We start from the raw sequence: 24,667 nt of genomic DNA, 5'->3' as shown, positions 1-24,667 counted from the left end.
AGAAATCATTAATTATTGCTCATCCTCCACATGCTTGGTGGAGTTGTCTCTTTAAGGAAGATTAGTGCTGATGCTGATAATGTATCACATTCATTAAACATCTCCCTACTCTTTACTCTGAAACTTACAAACAAAGGTATACCTTTATTTACCAGATATATTGTTGTTGTAAGAGACTTACAACAACAATATATTCTATTAATTCTTATTATGAACCTGCCAGCTCCCCAATAACCAAGTCAAAGTTCTATGGATTTATTTTAATCAGCTTTAGTGCAATTACTGGACAATTACTCCTAAACTATTTTCTGTGCTAGACTGGCTATTTCCCAGCTGCTCTTCAAGTTACTTACCAAGTACCATCAGGCCATTTTCTGGTTCTACATCATTTTCCTCTCTTCTCTCCTCTCCTTAGGCCTCCTGGTCCCTAACTGTGACCCAGTAACCTAAGCCCCACCTACCTCTATTTGTGGTCATTTTTTATTTAACTAGACAGAGGACTGGCAAACAAAGTTTCAGCAACACATTTTGGTGTACTTGAGAATGTGCTCATGGGACTGCAACCAGATATTGGGACAAGTATTTAGCATTTGAATATATTAGCAGCACCTGACCAACCCCAACAACATATTTCCTTACTTTTAGTTTATAACTGATTAGATCACAATGAGACACATGGCATATGCTGGATTAATCTCATTCTTCTTTCCCTAGAATTTGGTATTATTTAAGCTAGCTTTAGATGTGATAACGGTTACACAAACTCAGACGAATTGTGGTGCTAGGAATTAATGTATTGGTACATGTATTTAACTGGCAAACAAATTAAATAATGAAAGAAAAAGACAGTTCAAGGAAAATTATATATGAGTCTGAAACAAATTCTAATCCTACCACCAAATGACATTGAAAATAAAGAATAAATATCCCTGTATCACTAATGCCAAAACATTTTTATTAGTAGTAGTGTTTAATTGTCATTAAATATAAAAATCTGTCAATGACTATATTTGTAATGATTCAAAAATGCCAATGTAGGTAAATTCTTATTTTCCTCTAAATTCTGCCTTTAGTGGCAAGAAACTGTGAATCACTAAATCATCAACTAGCTAGCTTCTATCTCACTAGATAGAGCCCAAGAGCGATTTGCAGCAACTGAAAATCCAGTGTGTAATGTGTCCTGAGAGTCAGTCAATGATAGGTAACAAGTTTGAAGACACTCTTCCTTCAGTTTAAGGCTTTTATACCTTTTATTTATTCTAGTTCTGATGCAACAGTAATCAGATAATCCAAGAAATGTTGGAACAATGGAAAGAGTAAATACAACAGAATATTCAAATAGAGCCACTGTACTCTCCTTCCTCTAAGTTCTAGTTGGCTTTATATCACAATGTTTCTAGATCTTTAATGCTCAAATAAACTAACTTGGATCCAGTCAAATTTCAAACCTTGATTTCATCTGTGTGAGGTCAGATGGAGCCAGGATTCTGTAGTCCCAGCAATTAGCAAGACAATGCAAATGGCTGCCACTATACAAAAGTTCCTGAGATGTGCTAGAAAGAGATCAGTAGATACCTTCTCCCAGGTTAGGAATCTGGTTTTAAAAGTACTAGCCAATCAGAATAGGAAGAGAACAAAAGACACAGCAGAGGAAATCAGACACAACTCAGAGAACATTACATGGATGAAGAGGCTGTCAACCTCTGTAGAACCTTGAAGCTGAATGGACCTTTGGGTTTTCTCCAATACTTCAACTAGAGCTCAAGAGTCAAACAAAAGGAAAGGGAGGTTTGATACCATTGGAGTCATTGTTACGTTGAATTTCTCTCATCAGGATACTTGGAGGAAATTTTTCAAGTAAAGTGTTTTCTGTGACTCTGTAAAACAACTGAACAGGATCTTAGTTGACAGACATGGGTATGTGTGTTTACATGTCTCTATAGGTAATTTTAGGACCTCTCCTTGTTATGAGACTTCAAGTAGCATTTAATAAACTCTTCATCCAATTTAACAAACCTATGCTGTCTTTATATCGGATGCCACACTGGAATCAGTTGTTGACGGATAATAACTGGATTGACAAAATGTATTCAACAAGTACCTTCCTATCAATATATGAAATATGGGAAACATTGCTTTATATATTCACATTTAATTTGTTGTTTGCTAGGCAAATAAAATAAAAATATAAACAGTATAAATTGATGGTTTTAGAAATGGTATGTGAACTGGCTATAAGTCATTGTCATTTTTATCTAACAACATTGATATTTGAATGTTTTTTATTACTTAAGGGTTCATGTTTCTGTGTCTTATCAAATTTAAACTTGAAACAGCCTGATAAAGTACAAATGAAGCATTTACTTAAATGCTTGACTTGGAGTACACTATTTTCTGGTTGGCAGTCTTACTAACACCCTATCCTATTATTACTGTCTTCACTCTCCTGTCTTCAGGCAAAGGCTGAACTGAGAGTTGGGTATCAGAAGACGAAATTACAATAACATAGAAACCATTTCATTAGCATTGGGGAAATTTTAAGAGAAGAGATTTTTTTCAAAAAGGCTTATTTTAACACCATCTGTGGGAAATTCAGTTTCTATGACAAAAGAATTTTTAAAAATAATTTATGGAAAACTTTTGCTCTAAATTGTGAAAAAAATTTCTTAACAGACGGATGTGAAAATTGCTAGAACAAGTCAACAAAGTTCCATGTTCCCTGTGAAATTGTCTTGATATCACTAAAGGAAGCCAAGGCTCTTTGTGCAATGCGGAAGTGGAGGAAAATAATGAGCATCTAACTGATAAAGAGAGATTTTACCTCTTAGCAATGTAATTTCTAAACTCCTAGTAGCTTGACAACATTTCTCTTAGCCTGGGAACTGTCTCTTACATTTCCTTCTCTGTGGAGCAAATGTTTATATATACCAGAAGACTCTAAATCCCCAATTAAAATGTAGAGTTGTGGAGCCCAGTACCAACTGATATATCTGCAACACGAGTCCTGCATGGAAAGCTCATGGATCACTGTGGCAGAAGGGTGGAAGGAATATTGGAGCAGAAAGCTTGCTGTGAGACTGTATCTATTAGAATGTCAGAAATGTTATGGAACATGATCCTTCAAGATTTACCCTTCCATGTAGCGGGGAAGCTCATGAAGTCAGGGCATTTATAGTGGTGCAAAGCAATAGAATTTTCTAAATAGACATGAAACATCAGATCCTACAGGAAGCTCTTTAAGCTAAGGAAACAAACAACTCTAAATACCAGCACAGAGTGCCAGAAATGGACCATATTCACAAGTATCTTCCTTAATCAAGCATATATGAGGGACAAAAATTGCTGAGAGATACTCCAAGAGATGCTGAACTGCATAGAGAAAGCTTCTGGAAAAGGTAGGGACCCTTGAGCTTCCTGAAGGAAAACCAGAGCAGGTGAGCCTCTCTGCCTTGTGTGTGTGTATGAGGGGGGGCTTCAGACCAGCTAAACTATATGCAAAGGACACTTTCCAATCTACTGAACTGCCTGCATCAAAGTAGACTTAAATGTACCTGTACTTTAGTTTTTTGTCTGTTCCCTATCTGGAGTATGTAGACACTTATGCACATCTCCCCCAAGGTCAGTATCACACTAAACTATATATTTCACATATAACATTTTGTAATTAGATGTTTTCCTTATTTACATTGCAAATTTTAACTCCTTTCCTCATTTCCCCTCCAAGCCCCCCATCCCATCCCTCCTCCCCTTGCTCACTAACCCACCCAGTCCCGCTTCCCTGTTCTGGCATCCCCCTACACTGAGACATAGAGCCTTCACAAGACCAAGGGCCTCTCCTCTCATTGATGTCCCAAAAGGCCATCCTCTGCTACATATGTAGCTGGAGATATGGGTCCCTACATGTATACCCTTTAGTTGGTGGTTTAGTCCCTGGGAGCTCTGGGGTGGGGGTACTGGTTGGTTCATATTATTGTTCCTCCTATGGGGCTGCAAAACCCTTCAGCTCCTTGTGTCTCTTCTCAAGCTCCTCTATTGGGGACCCTGTGCTCAGTCCAATGGATGGCTGTGAGCACCCACTTCTGTATTTGTCAAGCACTGGCAGAGCTTCTCAGGAGAGAGCTTTATCAGGATCCTGTCAGTAAGCACTTGTTGGCATCCATAATAGTGTCTTGGTGGAGAGATGGCTCAGGGTTAAGAGCACTGACTGTTCTATCAGAGGTCCTGAGTTCAATTCCCAGCAACCACATGGTGGCTCACAACCACCTGCAATAGGATCAGATGCCCTCTTCTGCCTTATCTGAAGACAGCTACAGTGTACACATATAGATAGATAGATAGATAGATAGATAGATAGATAGATAGATAGATAGATAGATAGATAGATAGATAACATAAAACATTTAATGTATTTTGTGTGGAGGAATATCAATAAAATCGTTACCATACTAAGATAGTATATCTTTCACAATCTTCTCATGATTTTTGCAAACTTCCCCCCAGTCATTCCAGTCCTAAAACAAACACTAATCTCAGATCCCTTCCCACAGAATGGTTATTTTGTGATCAATTCAGTATGTTGTTTTAAGAATCAACACCTCGTTCTTTTGTCAGTGTTGAGTTGAATTCCAATCTTCTCACCTGCACATAGCATTTGGAATGATTCAGATTTTGAGTAATTCACACAAAGCTATTAAAAATATCATGTAGTACTACGCAACTATACACTTACCTCAGACAAATACCCAAGAATGGGGAGGCTTAGCCATATGGAATATGAGTGTTTTCCTTTTTAAAAGCCTGCAAAATGAGGAGTGTCTTTTGAGAATCCGACAGCAGTATAAATGAGTTTCGGTTATTTCAAATCTGTACAAACACTATCATCCCTCTCTTACACATTTTAGCAGTTGTATATTTTTGTCATCCTGGGATTCTTATTTGCATTTCTTTAATTATCTCAAGTGCTTTTAAGATTGTTTAAAAATCTAACTCGCTATAAGTAATCTGATCATGTCTTTTGGTATCAATTATTTAATTTTGAAGGAGGAAAGCTACTTGATCAGTATGGGCCTGTGTATATAATTGGGTACTTAAAGCTGTCCCAAACTCTATGATACTCTGATTATTCTTTATCACATTCGCCATTCTGTTATAATTTGGATGGGTTGTACTGCTACATCCACTCCAGAACCCTTCCTTCACCAGAGTGTATTCTCCTACCAGTAGTACTTCATATAATTTTCATTTTAGATGTTGTAATTTTTGTCTCAAAAAGTTCTACTTGGATGTCATTTGGAAATTTTGCATTCCTACCTAACACCTTGGCTAGCTTCTTGAAAATACAGTCTGCTGTTAAAATGACCTTCTAACTATTATTGTCTAGTACTTTTGAATACTTCTGATACTAATTCAACTGATAAATTTTTCCTCTCATTAACGATTACATTTCCCTGCACATTTGTGTGCTTAGCATAGTTTTATGTAGTAAATTTGTAGATGTTTTTGTGGGGCTCTTGATGTAGATTTATTTTGGCTTTGAAGCTGTGGTTAACTTAGCTGTTCCTGTTGAAATAGTTGGTCAGCTCTCTTCAAAGCAAAATTTAATCTTGGAAGAGTGATTCATGTTACTGGGTACATCATACTATTTTTTTTTCTTTCTGTGTTGCTGATTGTGGTGTTTTCCAGTTTAGCTGGAATCAATAAGCATTATAGCAAGTCATGCCAGTTCCAATTACAGCCCCCTCTTCCTCTTGCATAGGGTTCCTTAATTGACCTCGTGGGCTTTATTCAAAGGCATGTGCTTACATCGAAACTCTCAATGGGACACTTAAGGGGAAGTGCCCCAGCTAGCCACAGGGTTCTCCTTCTGTGTCCTTTACTTTGCAGTGCTTTTATGTTCTCTGTGTATTGTGTGATCTTTTCTTCCACATGATCTCTTCAGGACCAACTGTCCTTCCTTAGGACAAGGCATAACTGAGCTACCCTGAGACCCTCACATCTATACTGAAACCAGATACATTTTAAGGTAGTAAGATAGGTTGATTGTAGAATTCTCTTCATCTCTTCTTCATCTTTTAACCATTTCTACTATTTGGAATATTGAAGTTTCTTATTTTCCCCTAATTATATCCTGATTTTGTTCAACATCCCTCTAATTTGACAGAAAACAGTCAAGATTTTAAACAGAGAATGACTTGATGGATTTTGTATATATATATTTTTAATATATAGGATGGAGAATAGAGAATACCTGCCCAGTGCATAGCAAGGAAGTTCCTAAGTTGATGTAACTTAGGAAGAAATGCAGAAATGGTAATGTTGTGAGAAGTGTGCCACCCTGCTCAACAAGTATTGCCAGAAAGAATCATCACATTTACCATCAGGAGGGAAAGAGGGTATTTATTTCATTAGTTCTCTATTTTTGTTTTATATGTTATACCCTTTGGTTGAAAATATTTTTCATACAATATATTCTGATCAAGATACCTCATCTTCCAACTCCTCCCTGATCCTGTCTATTGACTCACTCACCCAACTCCATGCTTTCTTACTTTATAACATTTTAGAAAATAATAAAGATGTTCAATACAAAAATGAACTCATAGGTATCTTTGCTGACATTTTGTCTCAAATCACTTTGTAAATGATAATATTAGAGCTTAAATAACAAGAATAGAATCAAGGCTGAGAATCTATGTCAGTGACAGAGTATTTTGCTAGTGTGCACAAGACTCGGGACCATTATTAAACAAAATTAAAAAAGGATAGAGGAGCTCAGTTTTTAGCCCATCTGCAAAACATGGTACACAAATTGTCTTTGACTTTATTATACAAAAATATTTCGAGGCACTCTTCTTCACAGCTTTGGCACATTCACTCACTGTCCTTATTCATGTATATCTCAGAAGCACCTTTCTTCATGCCAAGATGTAAGAAAAAAATAACAGTTAAAATGGAAATGAATATATGTATAGCAAATGAGTTTTGAGATCTCCATTTTCCAAAGATTAAATGAGGTGGGCTCACGGAGGGAGTGCATACAGTGTATAATATGGAGGATGGAAGTTTGTGTCTTAGCCTGAAGAGAAAAGGCTGGAAATACCATGTTTCTGGGAGGAATCAGACAATCAGAATATTCCCTTGCAAGGACTCGAGAGAAAGTATAAGGGACTTACCCTATAAACTTGTCCTGCAGCCTGGCATTCCACCACATTCTCTAGGGTTGATGTATCAACTGGCTACCCTTCTACTTGTAATATGTCAACCTAGAAGATAGTAAATGTGGAAATCTTAGAAGGAATTAAAATTGTAAAGAAAGAATGCTGTACCACGTTGAAGCTGGAGTTTAAGAGAACTAGCAGGGCTCTTTCCCATATATCATACAACACTTTATAACTTGTGGTACTACACATCTCTCCTCTTTTGGTAATATTGTATACATTTTCCAACATATACATTTAATTTCCTGAATTTTCCATCTTCTTTACTATGAGAAGTTCATATAGAAATGTAAAAATAACCAATCGTGTAGTCATACAATGACTACAATAATAAAATTGAAAATATATCATGAAAAACCAAAGATCACAGTAACTGAAAGAGTAAGTGAAGAACACGTAACAACAAGGTAATTGTCTAGAAGCATCATATTTACATCAGACAGACCAGATTGTGAGGTCTGCATCTCTTTATCTATCACACTGCTTTACAAGATATCTGTATCTTATTGAAAAATCCTCACTAAATATTGATCAAATGATAGACACTTATGAAGTGACTTTTAAAACGTCTTTAAAAAACTCTTTCCACCTCTATTTTTTTTCTTAAGATCATTCTTTTAGACACGTTCAATCTTGAGAAAGGTTATAATGTAATAGTAACTTAAAAATCAAAACACTTTTCTAGATTGTAAAATAAACTGCCCCAACAAGACCTATGGTATTTATTTAGCTTCTGCTTCTGTGTAACACCCCTTCTTCGAGTTGAGTTGGGTTGTTGTTTCTTTTTGTTTTTGTTTTTCTTAAAGTCATTAAAGCTAATATGACTAGACTAGGAGGAGGCTTTAAAATGATCACATCATGGTAATAAATGATTAAAAGTTTGCACCGTGAACTGACTTTTTTTGCCGAAGAAGTAATTGTGCATGTGTGTGTGTGTGTGTGTCTTTGTCTCTCTGTCAGTTTGTTATGTTAGGTACAGACAGTCAGAGTAGACAAGGTGTTTTGGTTAGTGTATTTGCCATGTTCATATCTATCAGACCTGCTGAGTGCATCCCTCAGGATTTACCATTTCAAATTTATTTTATTCTATTGAGATGTTAACCTATCCCATAGAACCCTCTTCATCCTTTTAAAATTCATGGTACCTGTTTTTGTTGTTATTACCTGAATATGTTTTTGTGTATGTTCATGTAACTATGCATATTATGTATTTATGTGTATCTCTCTCTCTCTCTCTCTCTCTCTCTCTATATATATATATATATATATATATATATATATATATATATATCCCTAAACATAATCTGCTGTGCCTGTATATTGTTATCCATGTGCATGTTTTCAGTGTTGATCATTTGATACTAGATAACTAATTGTTGTGTTCTTCTCTATTTCTTTTACTCTCAAGATTTCTTAGTTCTTCATCATTCTCTATATTAGTTTTTAGAGTTGAGACCTTATGGAGTCTATCCTGTCCATGTTGACATGTCTATTTGTACCACCCTGTTTCAGGTAATGTTTAGGCAGTTATACTTTTGATATTTTATAGGTGTAGCTTCTAGCATTACTAGGAGATACAATCATCCAGCAAACTCCCTGATCCTCTGGCTTTGGAAATCTTTCTTTCCTCACTTCTACAATGTTCTTAGAGCCTTAAGTGAGGAAGTGTTTTATAAGTATAGTCATTGAGATTGGGATCCATAACTCTGTATTTTTATTGGTTGTGGTTTTCTGTAATGACCTCCACCTTTGTAAAGAGTTGTTCCCTGTATGAGTAGTAAGGAATACATTTGTCTGCAAGTAGAAAGACAAGTATTGAGATTACAGGATTAGGAATCAGTCTGAATTAAACAAACAAACAAACAAACAAACAAACAAACAACAATAACAAAGAAAGGACCAGGGCATCACTGCTTTGACAAAGCTGCCTTTAAACACATGTTCTTTCCCCAACTAGAAAGAAACAAAGAAAGATTTCAGCGTATTCACCCAAAGCTGAGAGTCTCCTATTGGTATTTTCTTACACAGTTAGCATATTTTGGTCATTTTCTTTCTTCACTATACTCCCTATCTCTCTAGCTCCCTTTGGTCTCTCTGTCTGGTGGTCCCTTTTATACTGCCATGACATTTTTCTACTCTAGTTCTCTTAATAGGATTTTAAAATTAATTTTCCAGGAATGCATATGAAATGGAAAGATCTTGAGGTCTTGTGTTCTACATGAATTGTTTTATAATTTGTTTTATTCTATGAATACATAAATATTAGTTTTGCAGAAATCAGTAGAGAGAAAAAATAAAGTTTTTGTTTTTCATAAATATATTACTCAATTCATTAAATGCCCAAATAAATTACCAAGAATTTTGAATTATGTATTGACATAATTTTTAGAATCTCTAATAACCTTGATATATGACAAAATATATTCTTGGTATTTAAAGTGAAATCTCACTTAAATAATCACATTCAAAGGTTTGGAAACATTCTGGCATGAGAAATTAATTGTTGTCCAGTTACACTGTTCATGATTTCTCAGAATCTATGTTGTAAACCCCAAAGATCACAAAACCTAAGAAACTGTTGCAAAGGATATTTGCTGTCCATTTACTTCGGAATCTACTGCTGATTCCAATATGTTCAAAAGACCTTTGGGAAAGATTAAAAACATTACTCCATGATACTGTTTCCAGTGCAGTATTTTTGTACTTAGTTGTTTTATCTCATCATAAGTTTCACATATAGTTTGTTCTATACTTCAGAATTTAGTGTTCCATAAATCACCCACTTAACTCATATCAAATGTTGCCCTTAACCTAGTCAGAAGACTCTTCACGCCTTAATCCCACTTACACTCTAGCCAGGGAACTTTACCTTTGAATTGCTTTTCAAACAAATCTAATATTCAAGAGTTACTCTAAAAACTTAAAACAATAAAAATTATAAATTTATTTTTATAAGCAGTCATTAGGATAAAATTATGACATTTAAGAATAATTTGTTGTAAAACAAAATGAGTCATTAAATTGTTTCTTGTGGGGAAGTGGGTCTTCGTGAGGCAGTGGAGGCTTGCCTGAGCGGGTCTCCTCAGCGGTGGCTGGAGTCGGTACGTCCTTGCCCGAGCTCATCGGCCGAGGCATCTGGCAGCAAACCCCACCTCCAAAATTTGGAAATACTGCACATCTAGTTGGCTCCAAATTGTAAACCACAGGATGAGTATTCAGTAGGCATGAGAGATTGAGAACATCCTACCACACCATAAACCTTGGTGTAGATCACTTCCTTTTCTGTGGATTGAAGCCAGAGAGCACAATGAGTACAAGAAATCCTCAAAGAAAGCGGCGTGGTGGAACTGTAAATTCTAGACAAACCCAGAAGCAAACTCGGGAAACAACTTCAACCCCTGAGGTTTCCTTGGAAACAGAACCCATAGAACTTTTGGAAACTGTTGGAGATGAAATCGTGGACCTCACCTGTGAATCTTTAGAGCCAGTGGTTGTGGACCTGACTCACAATGACTCTGTTGTGATTGTTGAAGAAAGGAGAAGGCCAAGGAGAAATGGGAGGAGGTTGTGCCAAGAGCATGCTGACAGCTGTGTGGTGAGCAGTGATGATGAGGAGCTGTCTAGGGACAAAGATGTGTACGTGACTACCCATACTCCTCGAAGCACCAAGGATGATGGAGCTACTGGACCCAGGCCCTCAGGTACCGTCAGTTGTCCTATCTGTATGGATGGATACTCTGAGATTGTGCAGAATGGGCGTCTCATTGTTTCTACAGAATGTGGCCATGTCTTCTGTAGCCAGTGCCTCCGTGATTCCCTTAAGAATGCTAACACTTGCCCAACTTGTAGGAAAAAGATCAACCATAAGCGGTACCACCCCATTTATATATGAAATGTTCACAATTGCTCAGGATACCAATGAACAGACAGCCAGGCTGGCTTTTTCTGCATGGTATCTGCCTCCAGTTTCCTGAGCTCAAAAAGACTTTCAAAAATCAATGTCTGATGTAAACTGGTCTTTTGTTTTCCAACCCCTTAGATCCTTTTGTTATCTCATTTGATGCTATGTAGCACGGTCCATGGATCCTCCTAGATCAGCTCAGCATCTCTGCCCCTTTGGGTGGTCTGAGCCCAGAGTAGAAAAAAAGGAGTCCGGCATATTGGGGTTGAGCATCATGGCTCCAGCCTCTTTATGGAGTTTACATGTTGGCCAAGTAGTTTCCCTGTTGGGAAAGTTTGCCCCAGCTCTTGTGTGTGCAGAACCTTCCCAAGGCACCTGTCAGTTAGCTATTCTGCCTGCCAAACAGTGACCTGGCCAGACAGCCCAAATAGCCCAAGGATACCAGTGCATAAACTGCCCACGAAAAGCCTAACTGGTGGACTTTTAGTTTTCCTTCCCATGAGAGCAGAGGTGACCTATGATTCTGCCTGAAACTCATCATTGGTGTGCAGTGTTTTCTGCAAATCAAGTGACTCTGCAGGGCAATCCTGTTTCCTAAGAATGAGAAAGTGCAATAAAACCTGTTCTTCACCTGCTCTTTAGCAATCTGGAAGATGTAGCACTGCTGGTATTCTCATCCCAGTGTTGCCTATGGGAGCAGTGCTCATCTCACCCCATCGATGTTCACCAACTGTTCTCAGGAACCCTACCCATGCTCCAAAGTTCTTTTACCGGCACAGAATATTGAAGGCTAATAGAACAAGTGTTTGAGTGTCCTCTCTTTTCTGCTAAGATGGGTCCTCAGTTTTTCAGTTCCTACTGCCTAATGTCTGCTCAAGCATAGATAATAGGAGGTGGTAGCAGTAACAATGGCCTTATCAGCTGTCACTTACATGCTTTTGCCCAAGTCACTATTGCCCTTGTGTCAGAGGTATTGCCCTACTCAACCTACACTGCCCTAGCTTTCCCACACCCCTTGAATAGACAGGTATTTCCAAAGCTGCTTGCTCTTCTAGCCAGTTGAACTTTGATCCTCTGGACTTTTGACTGCTCAGTAGGTTTTGGTCAGCAAAGCATGGTGCCTCTTCCAGTGGGACTACATAACAATGTCTGCTCCACCATATATGTGTGGGAGACTCTGGTGCTCATGGAGACAGGTGGAAAATTGCCCCTGGGGACACCAGGCACAGGGAGGCTTGTAGAGGATAGGCCTTGAATGCCAGCCTGCCTCCACCTCCACACTACTTCCTCAGAGGGCTTCAAGCCAAACCAATAGCCTTTTTGTGTGAAACATCTTTGAGGTGGGAAAGGGACCACTGGAGCTTTGCTAGCAATAACTGACTTTCAGTTTACTGTTCTGAAGGAGCAGGGACTCAGCACAGAATTCACTTTAAATGGAGCTGAAGGAGTGTCCCTCCGCTATGTGAAAAGAAAATAGTTTTATTCTTCATTCTGACTTTTTAACTGTTTGACTTCAGTTAGTTTGAATGAGAGTAATAGGGGTTTTTTTTTTTTCTACATGGACTCAGAGGGTGAGAGCATTAGCTCTCATCATTGTGATGTGTGTGCTCTCCTCTCCCCCTTGGATGTCACAGCCATTGATTTCCCTGTGGGCCTCATGGACTTGGTCTTGTTAGTTCTAATGATAGCCAGACTTCAAAGAGACAAGGCAACCATGCAGCCAGTTCACCAGTAAATGTGGTAACACCCACTTAAAAATTTGTTTTCTCCTCAAGGACGGTGTATGAAGTTGATCATAAAAGTTCTTATTACTTTATCCTAAATTAAATTGAGAAAAAGATGTGTTCTTCTAATCAGAAACTGCATTAATAGGGAAAGATTGGTATAGAAAAGATTTTCTTTCCTTTTTTCTTAATGTATATAGTTTAAGTCTTTTCTTTGTTACATTTAAACTATGCTCATGGGTATCAGTCTGTTTTGGACTAGTATTAAAGATGGAAATAAAACAATTTGAACTAAAAAAATTGTTTCTTGTGATTTAATTCTTATTAATTTGATGAAATGTCCTATTAAAATGATAAGCTCTTTATAAAGAGGAATAAAATTTAATCTTTTAATAGATAAAATGAGTATCATCTATCTACAGAAACAATGCTGATGCATAAAAATCAACCAAAACTAACAATTAACATTAATTTTTCACATATCTCTTGTGTTCACCAATCTGGGTTATCTTGGGCTAGAGGCTGAATGGAGGCATGCTTTTCCATTCTTGGTGAAAACAACTAACTTAGAGTCAAATGATGTAAGTGAGTCTTTTACTTATGTCTGCATTGATCTAGAAAGTACTAGTTAAGCCTGGATGTTCTTGACAAACAGATGGCAGAACTACAAAGGAATACATGTTCCTATTTTGAGCTCATGGTGAAACTATGAAACAATATTGTGATTTTTTTTTTTTAATTTAAGAAACCAGGTTACAAGTATGAGTGTCTCATGGTGGTTTTCATCAAAAGGATACTGCACTGTTGCATCAGCCAAGATATGGACATATGCAAGGATGTAGGCCCATGAGTTAGTCTACCACTGCATTATAATGAATCCTGGAGTTTAGCTTTTCAATATCAGAAAATGTTAAACTTTAGAAAATTCCATCACAATTTGAGTTCATTATCTCTTGTTATACATTAGTGAAAGGAGCATAAGGAATATAAGTAGCTAAAAGCCAAGTAGCCTGGCAGCTGCCGTGTCCTATTTCATTATTGCTAATAAGATAATGTCTTTAAAAACTTAGGAAGGAGTTCTTTTGCTTATCATTTTGATGTGTTCAGTTCAACATGGAAGAGGAGAGGTTCATGGTGGAGCAGCTGACATAATGGGACAGGAAATAGGATGGACCAGTAAGGCATTAAGTTAGGACATAGTCCCCAAAGTTATCTACTTAGGAACTGCCTTCCTGCATGCCTGTCCCATCTTTGACTCTTGCACAACTTCCTTCCAACATTCTATTAAATATTAAATGATCAATAGCATTTCATTTAGGGTCAATCACTTTTATATGATGAATTATTAATAGCATTAACTATTATTTCTGCCCATTCAGAATCTAGTCTCTGAAGGTGCCCTCTCAGAGGTGTGCTTTAATAATCAAAGCATTTTTTAAGAAAAAATATTTTTATGTGTATGGGTGTATGTATGTGTAATGTGTCCATGCAGTACTAGTGGAGACAAGAAAGGATGTTGGAGCCCTGGAACTGGAGCTGCAGGAGGTCCCTTCTTTTATTTTTTATTTTTAATTATAAGATTATCATTACTGTGTGCATGCACACACAGGTGTGTGCAGATGTGCATGTGTCTCCTGGTGGAGACGAGAGGACAGGAAACTTTCAGAAGTCTGTTTTCTCTACTGTGGATCCTGGAGAGAAGACTCAGGCTGTCAGTTTCCTGCCATCATTACTTTTAGCTACTGAAGCACTTCTCTGGCACACCTACTTATTTCCTACTTCAACTAAATGGAAAAAATTAAGCATCATAGAGAGAAAACATATTATTTTGTAACAACATAAAATGAATACATATATCAATAACTGGTATGAAAACTGTATTGTACTTGATAATGTTTTTAAATATCTTACTGAAAAAAACTGTCAGAATTTAAATGGATAATATTAATGTCTTTCTCTGAGTTATAAATTTATATATATATATACATATATATATATATACAGTATATATAAGTATATATTTATATATAAGTATGTGTATGTATGTGTATGTGTATGTGTATATGTATATACAGGATACTAACATCTATCTGCTGAATGACTTGAGATTTCCCTAGTCTACTCTGTAGCCATCTTCTCATTCTTCTAATTTCTATGCCTGTCTGAGCAGAAAGGTCCAGATTTCATAAAATCACGAAAGTCAGTTTTGCTATTATTTCCTGACATCTGAAAGTGGGTGTCTCTATCCATATTCCATGTGCTTCTTTCTCTCCTGTAGCTTCCTGTAGTAGTAGTTTCATTGTGTCAGGTCTGTGGCTTATTCTGAGCTGACTTTTACACATTGTGACAAACAGATCCAGTTTTATCCATGCCGTGTCTAGCTCCTAGCTCCACTTGATAATCCTTTTTGCAATGCATGATATGGACACTTGTGTTTAGAATCATCTGGTTGTCGTTTTTGGAACTTGTTTACTTAGGTCTTCAATTCCACTCAGTTAATCCTTTCATACTTCTTTACTAATATAAATTCTGCATCCTATTTTCTTCTTAGATGAATTTTTGGGATCATTTCAATGCAAATAAGTAACTTTCATAGATTCAATTGGAGTGTATTCAAATGAGTAGACTCTCAGATACCCACTTCATCTTTCCACAGTTGTGTTTTCCAGGCCAAATTGTGACATAAATATATTTATTAGTCATTCATATTTATGAGTTTCATCTCCATAAGTCTTTCACATTTCTTTGTTGGCTTCTTTTTTGGCAATGATATAGATACTGCTAGGAATAATTACTGAGACATTTTTAATGAGGGAAGGTATTGAAATACTTAATTTCTGGGTGGCAATTCAAATGGATGCCTTAGTAATTTTAAATCAAAGGATTTTTTTAAAACAGGTAAACATAAATCAAATTGTATTTATGTTATTTCTTTGTTTAGGTTTTTTTTTTGTTTGGTTGGTTGGTTGTTTTTTGGGTTTTGGTGGTTTTTTTGTTTGTTTGTTTGTTTGTTGTTTTGTTTCGTTTTGTTTTTCCAGACAGGGTTTCTCTGTAGCCCTGGCTGTCCTGGAACTTACTTTGTAGACCAGGCTGTCCTTGAACTCAGAAATCTGCCTGCCTCTGCCTCCCCAATGCTGGGATTAAAGGCGTGTGCCACCACACCCGGCTGTTTAGTATTTTTAAAATTGTTTCTTTTATTTATTTTTGTTTTTTATTCTTCTCTCATAAATTACATCCCAGTGCAGTTTCCCTTTCCTACCGTTCTTCCAGTCTACCTCCATCTCTTGTCTCCCCCAGTTCTACATACCTCCCACCTTCTCAGAAAAGGGCAAGCCTCCCAGGAACATAAACCAAACACAGCATATCAAGTTACAAGATCAGGCACATACCATCACATCAAGGCTGAATGAGGCAACTTAGTAGGAGTAGGGTTCCCAAAGCAGGAACAAGTGTCTTTGACTCCTTGTTCAATAATGTAGCTACTTTAAACCACGTTCAGACTTTTAAAACAATCCATGGCTATGTTCATCATATTTATAATTTGAAAGAAATACACATTTTACTTGTTACTGTTGAGTATAATATGTGAATTTTAGAAATTTTAATCTCTTGTCTGAATAGATCACGTAGACTTGGCTATTTGCTGTCTCAGAGACATTTTAGCATCCTTTGTCATTATTAACCATTTATAGATATGTGCTAAAAACATTCTGAATAAGATTTGGTTAAAATTTTATAAGCATAGGGAAACAGTATGCATAACCACAATAAACACAGAGAGAGAGAGAGAGAGAGAGAATATGCAAATTGGTGGTCCTATCTCCTCTCAAGAATTTTCTTCAACACCATAATAAAATAAATGTTTTGTATATGTTTTAATATACATTTAAAAAGAAAGTCAGGTTTATAGTTTCTGATTAGAATAAATTTACATATTTACCAGGATCTAACAGGGTATCTACTTGTTTTTTATGATTATCAAACAAATAAAAAAGAATTCTACTTTAATTTTCACCCACAAGACTATGTGTTGTCTTAAGTTATTTTGGGTTGAAAGATTGATGGGCCCAGTCATTGTCCTTAGCTATTGTCGATCCTTCTCTGAGTCAACCACAATAATAGAACAAGAAGTAGAGCCCATTACCAGCACCATTAACTGTCACCCTTCCCAGGGTGTTGAAAATTGATGGCTAAAGTAGAGGAATGACTCCTTTAATTTGCTCACATTCATCTTAAAAGTCAAAAGAATAAATGGAATATTTTTCAAAACATTGGAAGAAGTCATTTGTCTTTGCCCACATCGGAGTGATTATCTTCCTTCATCAGCCCCTATATATAAAATAGACATACAGAAAAAGAGGACAAAGAGAAAATTGCAAACAATAAGAATGAAGTAAACAAGATTTCTTTTAAAAATATTAAAATATTAGAAGTAGAGCTAAAATTTAGAAATGGGACATTTTGATAAGGCAAGGAAATCAAAAGAAAAAAATTTAAAAATGACTAGACATATATTCTGTCATGAACCAGAGAAACAAATGCAGTCAGTCCCGAGTTTAAAAAGGAGACAGGATCCTTGGAACTCACAAATGGGGTCATTATTACTACGTTTTAAGATGCTAAGCCTCTCTTATTATAGGGTCATAATATAGAGAGCAAAGTAAAATCTGTGAGTTCATCATGGTCTAAACACTTGAATATGCAAGCAATTGAGGAGAATAGCAGCTTTTAAAGCGGAAAAATTATATTGAATAAATGAAATTAAAACAGAAATGTAGGATTATAGTTTTAGTAATCATAAAACCTTGACTTGTAATACTTGTATATATTGATGAGATACAATACAGTAACTGAAATATACATATGCAATATATAATTACTCACTCAGGGCAAATTGCACCTCTGTCTTATACATAGCACTACTGAACCAAATGCAGTGGTAATAATCGTGGCTTGAATGTGGTGCTATCATATCCTTCTAACACATAGCATAACAAAAGCACATCACCCAAATGGTATTGAATAAAGAACAAACACAATAGGAGAGAGAGGGAGAGAGGAAGAGAGAGAGAGAATTTTGTAAGATAACTGGCCAATACTGTGCAAAGAGTCATGAGTCATGGTCCCCAAAGGTAAAGACCAAAATGGTTCCAGAACGTTTCAGAATGAAAAGGCCGGGCCATGGGGTGAAGTGTGGCAACCTGGATCCCAGAAGAGGTAAAGAAAATTTAAAATAGAATATTTAAATCCATGGGCAATGAACAAATATTATTTTTATAGTTTAGTTATTTCACTTTAGTAATATAAGATGTACTAGAGGACAATCATTGAAGAATGCATGGAATTTCTATTATTTATATATTTTTAAATCCCAAATTGCTTTAATATAAAACTTGGACAAAAATGTGCCACAAGACACATTTAGAAGGTTTAATATATTTGTCCATTCATTTATTAGTGTTTGGCTTTATTTTTTTATTTATGTAATAAACGATGGTTTTTCCTCTAGCTGAACAATTTCAGTGAGTGAATAGGTCATTTCTATTTCTTCTCATAGGAAATTTTCAGAATCTGGAATTCCCCACTTCAAGCAAGATTGTAGATGTAGGTCTTGGCAGTGTGAAGGAGACACAAGGTGATATGACTTTTCTATTATATCTGTGTACTCAGGTGATTTCCAAACCAGTAATAATCATAACAGATTCCTGTGTAAGGCCATTCCTATATATTCTGAGTCCAGTTAATTGTGCATCCTATGTTATGAAGGACATGAGAGGAGAGAGAATGTATTCTTAAACATTAGTTATATCCTCATTTGCTTGATAGAGGTATTCATAAAACTTGCAGAAAATATAAGACATTAACTTTTCCGAACTGTGCATAACACTGCTAGAGAGTTGACTCAGTTGGGATACTATTTGACATAAAAGCATGAAGACCTAAGTTATGCTCTTCATTAGCTAATAAAAAGTAGAGCAATGGTGGCATGCACCCATAATCCCAGCCCTGGAAAGAGGTGAGTAGTAAGATCCCTGGGGTTTAGTGTTAGCTAGACTAGCTGAATCAGATGCCTTCAGGTTTAGTGAGAGATCCTGTCTCAAAAACTCAAGTGGAGAGCTATTGAGGAGGGCATATAACATTGAACTCTGGCCTTACACAAAAACTAGCACTTTAATGCACATATGGACCCACATACAAGCATGTAAACAGATGTACATATACCTTGTACACAAGATTTGTATTCTGAATCCTTCCAAAATCTTCTGATTATTGGTTACTATATAAAACAGTAGAAACAACATACCTTCTTCTTTTTTGTTTTTTTTTTTTTTTGTTGTTGTTGTTTTTGTTTTGTTTTTGTTCTGTTTGCTTAAAATAACCTAAATACTGAAATTTTCTGACTTAAGATGATCTACTACCAATATCTACCACTTCATACACTTTGGAGACATCTTTATTTTTGACATTCAGCTTGAGTCCCTAGAATCTAGTGGGTTGTTTATTTATTTACTTTTACCCATTGTTAGGAGATTTGGGATAATTTTAAGTTGAGAAGTGTCATACGTGGAACTCTGTGGTTTAAGGGGTTATATCTGTGGAGATGATTCAGAGAAGTTATGTCAATTTCCTCAAAAGATTCAGCCATTTAGTCACTCTGTATCTGTTTAGCAGTGTGATGGACCACTCCACTATTGTGAGGCTTAGACAGACAAGCAGACTGTTAATTTACAAAGGACTCTGAATCCTACTTTAGTCCAATGAAGTTTGGCAAAAGTATAACCTAGGGTTACAGTTGGTCACTTGTTATTTCTTTATCTGCATGATGTTTGAATGTGTTTCAGTGGGAAAGAAGCGTTTGATAGATGATTTATCTAGAAAATAAATAGCAGAATGTTCCCCAAGTGATACTGGTTTTTATGGCTGGGTAACCCGGATTTGCATTAGAATCCAGCCATAATTTAACAGCATAATTTATATTACTTCCAAAAAGCCTGGCTGCTTCTATTATTTTTTTAAGCATTGGTCTGGTCACCCAAGTGCATTGTATTACCACATTAGTGACTTAGATGTTTCTCCTTTTTCTGTAAAATTGTCAGTATAAGGATTTACAGTTGTCTCCAAAGTAAATATTCTTTATTTCAGCACAGAATATTTGTAGTGCTTTTTTTTTCTTAACTTGCATGTCTTTCACAGGGCATTAGAGCTCAACAAACTTTGATTCTTTGATTAGGAGTTAGAAAGCTCATAAACTAAAATTTATAGTTATAAGTTTGTTCTCTGATTTTTAAAGTGTAATATCAATATCATGAATTACAATATAGATCACTAACAATTTAACATTAAAGTTTACACACTGGAACGTAAGATGATATCATATAAAGGAGAATCTATCTGTATCTGTATATAGGCATTAAATACTTGACTTATATTACTCTTCTGTGTGTCCCATGGCCTTCCACAAGACTATGATTTCCACATTAGTCCATCTCCAGTCCCTTATGATTAATTCAATAGGAAAAACCAGCAAGCTAAGTGGAAGCATTGTGTTGCTTCTGTTCCAGTATGCTTTTATGACTATGAGTTTCTGTGGCATATAATGTATTTGACAATATTTTTCAGATTCCTTAAGGGTAAAGACTATTTTTGTGACTATCACTAGATGCATATATAGTTAGATACTATATTGTTTACTAATTACTTGATTTTCTGGAATCTGTCTCACTGAAATGTGAATGATGTCTGGCTACTTCTTAGTACCAAAAGAAAGAAATTAGGGTGTACAAAGCAGTAATTGAAATCCAACCCCCTGATGTTAACTGATGCTATAACACATCATCATATCCTATTACATCGTAAGGTTATATTTGAACTCTCCTGTATCAGAGAACATCTGTGTTACTTAATAGTAGCATGACTCTGAAAAAAATAGATAGATTTCATTAAACAAAATTGTCCTCATCCTAGTTGCGCTTAATAATTTATACTTTGTAATTGTTACATTTGACTCATGATATTAATTAGGAATTTCACAGATGATCTATTTAGATGCATTGTAAATACATAATAAGGCTAATCATATTAAAGTAGAGTGGCTTTCATATAATATTCTTAGAGGTTTCATTGTTTGCCACTGTCTTAGAGAAGAGAGCAATTCAAGGCACCATAAAAAATCTGTATTTAAGAATGAGAGCAAAATAAATAGATAGACAGACAGATAGATAGATAGATAGATAGATAGATAGATAGATAGATAGATAGATAGATAGATAAATGAGTGAGGGCTATTGGTCACTGGGTCGAATCCAACCCACAAAAGTAATACCCTATTGGAAGATGGTGTCTTAAAAGTCTGTAGTTGCAGAGAAAGCATATTATTTTGAGACGTATTCCTTAGTCTAATTCAAGATGAACCTATTATGAAATCTGTGTCTTTAATAAGTCTATCTTTTGATAGTTGTCTGACCATAACAATTAAGTCAAATATTATTCTCTAAAAAAGCACCCCTATTATACTCCTGATACTTCTCTTGTACCAGGTTAATTATCTTAGATTCCCTGAACTGCATTTCATGTTTTATAATTACTGGGTTCTTTTCTATCATTTAAATGCAAAGTGAGTGTAATAGTAAGTAGCATGTAATATCAAAATTTGATATATCTAGGTCCTGAGTTTAAACATGAAGCCTCTATATGCACTTTAAATATCATTTTCTGACTTATATTCATCTAGTACTATATTTATTATTTTAACAAGTAAACACAAGCATAATTTCACTTCATAATGAAACAGTTTACAATATGGAACAGGATTGAAAGGTGGATTTGAAAGCTTCTTACATTCTGTAATAAATCTAGGACTTTACTGGTAAACTTTTAGTCATAGAATTGAATGTAGGGGAACATAAATATTCTTGCACTGATGAATATATTTATTTGTACATATATTAATTATTTTGCTATATAGTTTACTTTATCATAACTTCTTCAGTTAAAGCACACAGAATGATGACTAAATGCTTATAACTGATTCATTATTGCTCTGTTATGAATTGGTGAGTTAATTCATGGTCATACTAAAGTTTATCAGCAAACATTATCAATTTCAAAAATTGAGTACAGCTAATGAATAATGGTATCACTATCAGGTTTTATTGTAGGTAGCTACATAATCTTAAAATCTCATCTGCTGAAGTTTTTTTCTTAACATCTGAAATCCACAGTTTCCACTCATGTTAAAAACATAAGTAGCATTTTTTATATCAAGGAGGCAAGGGAGTAGAAAGGAAAGGTTTACTAAGGGGCTAATAAGTGTTATTTGCAATGATTTGGGGCTTACAAAGATAGTTAACTATTATATAATCTTTAAAAATATTGATTTATTCTATGTTAGACAAATCGTGAGAGTTATATGTATAATTTTACATAAAGCTAAGTGCAACTTACTAATATATAAAATGTATAACTTTATAATTAGGTATAACTTATAAAATATATATATTATATCTCAATTTGTAAACCACACTACAATTTATAATAAGACAAAACATTGAAGTATTTTGGTATTATGGTTCATATTCCCCTCTTTGTAAAGTCACAAACAACTAAATATCAAACATTTTAAAAAGTGTTTTGAGTGTACAGTTTATTCTTTTATTTATCTCTATATTAATACACTACCAACTAGTCAATTCAATGACAAAACATATTTGAACATCACATGACAACAGAAACGTCTTTATTACAGATCCTTATTCAGAACCTCCCAAACCTCTGAAATATCTGAAAGTTATGGTGTAGAAATAAAGTGAGACCTGGGGAATTTCAGGCTACTAATATTCCAGGCACTGTTCCCATTCCACTCTAGGTCCCAGTATCTTCTCAAGAAAATTCTGAAACTTGCTTAAATTTAAATATCCTTATCTTATGTTAGCTGCTTATACCACAAAGCAACATTTACACTGTTATTTTAGAGCTCAGCAGGTGTGCAGGTATATGGGGAAAAGGAAGAGAGGAAAACTGTTAGTGGGAATACTTTGATTCATAGGGCCCTTAAGACTGACAGAGTTCCATCAAAGCTCTTGAATGAAGATGGCCTACTAGTAGGACATCATAAGTAACAGACATAGGCAAGAGCATCAGACTTAAAAGTTGTAACATAAAGGAAAATACAATAAACCCAAAGTTCCAAAGGCACGAACCAGAGATTGTATATATTTTATTCTTTGCTAAATTCTTAGTTTTAACTCAGCATACGCACACACACACACAAACACACACCACACAAACACACACATACAAACACATGTTTTGAAACCCAAGTTTACAATAGAGTATATTATTTAATATGGGGGTTCTATTCCAGAAAATGAACTATTCAGATTATTTACCAAAATTAAAAATTTTGATTATTTGTCAAAAAATAAAACAGCAAAAATTTAATTGAAAAAATGTAATTGAAAAAAATTTTAAAGAAAAAAGAGGAGTGGAGATGTTGAGGTGAAGGGTAAAATGATGTAATTTCCTTAAAATCTCCAAAAGTGAAAGAATAATTTTTAAAGAGAGTGAAATAAGAGAGGATAAAAATAAATAAATTTTGGTTCTCAAAATATAATGATGGCCATTGTTGATGTGCAAAGGGAAAATCCACAGAAAGGTGATGACATGCTAAGTATGAAATAAGAATGTCCTCAATCAAAGCTAATTTAAAACATATATCACTATGTTTATTATTTGTGATTGCATTAGGTACAGTAAGTAGTCAGGCAAGAACAGATCTGCTTCCAGAATAAGCCAACTAGCAATGAAGCCATGCATAGCTCACACTCATGTTGCATCTCTTCTCCACACAATCTCTGCAGTGGACATCTGTTTTTAAAAGAGAGAGAGAGAGAGCACTGAAGTTTGGAGGGCTGAAAAGATGGATGTGTGGATAGAGTTCATGCCTTGGATGTATAAACACAGGGGTTTGGAACCTCAGAATTCACACAACAGCTAAAACAGCACAATAGCCTAATGTAATCCTATAACTTGAGAGTCAGAGTAAGTGATTCCTAAGGCAAGCTGCCTGGCTACAGTAGCCAGAAATGTAAAGGCTGGGTTCAACAGTAAACCTTGCCTCTACAAATACAGCAGAAGCACACAAAGATGCTAGGTTTCAATGTCTGGCTTCTATATGATTGCACACACATGTGCCTGCACACAAAGGAACAAAACCTACCTTGAATATATACCCACATGTACACATGCAAAACAAAAAAGGTCATGAGGTATACCTGTACTAAGACTGCCCCCACCCTTTATTTTACATATTCTCTAGTGTCTTAAATTTCCTGTTACTTTCTCATCACTGCAAACTACACGGTGTCTTATTCAATTCCATTGACCTTAGAAATATAAAAATGCTTTATGGGAAGTGAAGCGCTCAGTATGTCTCCTTTAAGATAAAGAATACAATTTAAAATGCAAAATTAACATAATAGTATTGTTTTAGATGAGAACAGTAAATTGCCAAATTAAAAAAGCATACTCAAAATTACATGTAAAGATGCATTAGAATAACTATTTTTAACTTACGACTTGACAGTATTATATTCTTTTAATTTTACATTTAAAGGTGTGCATCATATTATTTCTTCCTAATTGAAATTGTGTTTATTTATTTATTTATTTATTTAGTTAGTTAGTTAGTTAGTTAGTTAGTTAGTTTGTTAGTTATAGAGGAATAAAACTATATAGTCTTCCTCTGCAAGTTGTACTGAAGAGTTTTACTTTGTTTGTGACAGTTCAGAAATGCTTTTTCTTTTTTAGTTTTTTAATTCATTACA

At 35.4% G+C, this 24,667-nt stretch overlaps 1 pseudogene; it reads left to right on the top strand.

Annotated features, from left to right (window-relative positions):
- The first annotated feature begins 10,266 nt into the window (after positions 1 to 10,266).
- On the top strand, positions 10,267 to 11,216 carry LOC110296842 (E3 ubiquitin-protein ligase RNF4 pseudogene; annotated as a pseudogene).
- Positions 11,217 to 24,667: the final 13,451 nt, after the last annotated feature.

The sequence above is a fragment of the Mus caroli genome, unplaced genomic scaffold (assembly GCF_978045245.1).
Source record: "Mus caroli unplaced genomic scaffold, Mus_caroli_1 scaffold_7, whole genome shotgun sequence".
NCBI classification, from domain to species: Eukaryota; Metazoa; Chordata; class Mammalia; order Rodentia; family Muridae; genus Mus; species Mus caroli.
The sequence above is the reverse complement of the archived record's forward strand: the minus strand, read 5'-3'. Positions and strand labels throughout refer to the sequence as shown.